The following is a 3,370-nucleotide window of genomic DNA, read 5'->3' on the forward strand; positions in this document are numbered from 1 at the left end:
TCTGCCTTCGATTTGAACAAGCATCTGCAGTTATCTTTCTGCACTGTTTTGTAGCAGGTATTGTGTTACATGACTGCGTTGATTTCGGGAGGTACAGACCAATAATGTACGCGTCATTCATATTGGTACCAGTAAGCAGACAGATGCTTCTCAATGGATTTTAATAGTTTGGTGCTGTTTGCTTATTTTGGCTTTTAGCCTCGGTGGAAAATCACTGCAGGTTTCGAAGCTGAGTGGGCCGCATTCAGAAAAGGGAAGGGGAGCGCGGGTTATTTGTCGATTGGACAGCAACACAAGGCAAACGCAAATAAAACACGATTCTTTATTTATGCTGTTTTTTATAAAGCAGTACAGAAACGCGTACAGTGTGGACCCGCGACCTGCTAAGCTGGAGGAAAGCCAACCTTTGCCTGAAAAAACTCCAGTGCAAGTGCTAACTTCGTGATCTTACCTAATACATTGACCAAACCAAAAAGGGAATCAGACTTTTTCCATCAGTTGTCGGGCGCCGTCAATTCCGCTTTGCAAACCAGACTTCTCAAAGCTCAGCTGCTCAAGGAATGAATGACTCCACGTGTCCGGGCAGTTGGCTTTAACATGCGACGTGTTTCATTCCTCTGACTTCAAAAATAGAGGTTTATAAAAAAAAAATCAGAATCACCCCAAATGTCAGAATCACCCCAACTGTGAACGTTCAAACAACATTCGGGAGGAATCGGCCCGGCAGCGCTGTTGAAAGAATAAATGTTTGCAGATTAGTGGCATCGTCAAAGAGACTGGGGTCAGTGTTTAAATATTTCTATTTTAATAAAGTGTCTATTATTGAGCGATTTAATCCAGCCACACAAGGCGATCGCCCAAATACAAGTTGGGCACGGCGGATTGGGTAAAATAAAGAGATATTTCATTCATTCGACCTTCCATCCATTCATTCATTTATTTATTTATTCATTCATTCATTTATTCCGCGCTCGCTTCGCATTGTCCGGGATTCTCGCTGGAGTCCGCGGACAGATGCGGGAATGGTTTTCCGAGGGAGCGGTCAATAATTATTGAATTGTACAAGAACCTGGCCGCCCTGAGAGAAAGGCCGCGCACAGTCTCAGCGCCGAGTCCTCCCTCGCCCGCCCGGCACGAAATGCAGGTCAGTCCCAGAAACAAAGACTCCCCAAGTTCACCTTAAACTTCCTACCCGCGCACATGGGACAAACCAGAGGGCCGAGCCCCCACCATCTTCTACACCGCTGAGAGTAACGATCGAGCCCCATTCTCCCTCTCTCTCTCTCCCCCACACGCACAACTCAGCCGCGGATAAGTCCAGCGTCTCATGTCCAATTCCTTGAAGCAGTCTTGAGCCCTTTACCAATCGAGTTCAGGTACCCACCCCATTCGTGTCCAGATCTTGAGGGGGATATACTAATTTGTTATCGTTTATGCCTTTTAAGATAATATAAGAAGATAACTGCAGATGCTGGTACAAATCGAAGGTATTTATTCACAAAATGCTGGAGTAACTCAGCGGGTCAGGCAGCATCTCAGGAGAGAAGGAATGGGCGACGTTTCGGGTCGAGACCCTTTAAGGTACCTATCAGTTTGGCCAAAGACTTGACATATTAGTAGACGTCTCTGTTGGAATTCCACGGCGCTCGTTGCATTTATTTTGTTAAGGAGACATGGACAGACGCTGGTTTACAAAATAAGACACAAAGTGTTGGAGTAAATCAGTGGGTCAGGCAGCATTTCTGGACAGAACGTGGATAGGTCCGAATGTATTCTAAATGTATATTTTTATTGATATTTACTTCTGGATAGGTAAACATTACAGACCGGTTATTAGTCGCGATTAAGATCATGCGTTTGCATTACAGTTCTTTCTCGGCCCCTGGAAAATTCACCTCTTGGCCAAAGCAACTCCCATCTATTCTATGCCCGAGGGATGCACTCATTTCTCGCCTGTCGCCGCAAAGTGAGCGGAGAGTGACACACGGAGAACGCGTGGGTGTGAGAACAGTGAACTTTCCGTGTTCAGGGTGGATGTGGAAGCGCCTTGAAGTGGGCGGCCTGAGCCGAGTGGAGCGGCGGCACCCGAACGCGTTTCACTCCCTCCTGGGCGGAATCGCAGACCGGTTCCCCACCAAGACTATCCACGGGCATAGTCGTTATATGTTGTAGAGATACAGCGCGGAAACAGGCCCTTCAGCCCGCCGAGACCAGCGATCCCCGCACACCAACACTATCCTACACACACACACACACACACACACACACACACACACACACACTAGGGACAATTTACACTTGTACCAAGCCAACCCTGCTCGTCTTTGGAGTGTGGGGGGGGAAACCGAGATCTCGGAGAAAACCCCACGCGGGTCAGGTCACGGGGAGAACGTACAAACTCCGTACAGACAACAAGCACCCGTAGTCGGGATCGAACCCGGGTCTCCGGCGCTGGAAGGCAGCAACTCTACCGCTGCGCCCGAAGTCCAAACATCTTAACTGGGTCTCGTTTTTGTTTGAAGTTGGTCTACCACTTTTTTTTAAAGCAATTTTGGGTTGGGGGTTTTTGTTTTTTTTTGGTGCTTTTTTTTAAGCAAAGTTGACTGGAGAAATAAACATTTAATGGGCGGCAGTCGCCGTCTGTTTGGTGGGATGGGGGCGGACTACAAGGATTACACGAGGAAAGGGGGAGTTTGGACATGTTAGGCTGTGCGCCGGGTAAACGCCGCGATTACGCAATGGAACAGGAATAGAGAACCCGTAAACTGAATTAAAAATAAGCCACACTAACCCCGCAATGATTTATACATAGCCTTCTTCAGTCTGAAGAAGGGTCTCGACCCGAAACGTCACCCATTCCTTCTCTCCCGAGATGCTGCCTGACCTGCTGAGTTACTCCAGCATTTTGTGAATAAATACCTTCGATTTGTACCAGCATCTGCAGTTATTTTCTTATACATAGCCAATGATTAAATTGAGCGTTGCCGTGTGTATCAACTATTCATGTCAAAATTAAACTATTTATCTGAAGAAAGGTCCCGACCAGAAACATAATCTGTCCACGTTCTCCAGAGATGCTGCCTGACCCGCTGAGTTACTCCAGCACTCTGTGTCTTTTCTTTGTAAACTGGCATCTGCAACTCCTCGCGTCTGCAACTATTTTATAGAAACCGGTTTACACTGCGATCAACTCTATGGAGACACGTTGGGACAAACTATCAATAATTACAGATTTTAAAAAAAACCACATTGCCACCCAGGATTGACATTTTTTTCAGTCGGATTCCTCTCCCCCCCCTCCCCCCCCTCCCCCGCCAAAAATAAAATCGCTGCTATTTTAGACAGCTTAAATATACATTTTCATTCTGAA

General features: G+C 46.9%; 1 long non-coding RNA gene across 1 annotated transcript; it reads right to left on the minus strand.

The window, feature by feature from the left end:
- Positions 1 to 308: 308 nt before the first annotated feature.
- LOC144604208 (uncharacterized) lies at positions 309 to 2,879 on the minus strand. The gene is made up of 2 exons (XR_013548701.1): positions 2,792 to 2,879; positions 309 to 729 (listed from the first exon to the last, which is right to left on the minus strand). It is a non-coding gene; the product is annotated as an uncharacterized LOC144604208 (long non-coding RNA).
- Between the last annotated feature and the right edge of the window lie 491 nt (positions 2,880 to 3,370).

The sequence above is a fragment of the Rhinoraja longicauda genome, chromosome 21, assembly GCF_053455715.1.
Source record: "Rhinoraja longicauda isolate Sanriku21f chromosome 21, sRhiLon1.1, whole genome shotgun sequence".
Lineage (NCBI taxonomy): Eukaryota > Metazoa > Chordata > Chondrichthyes > Rajiformes > Arhynchobatidae > Rhinoraja > Rhinoraja longicauda.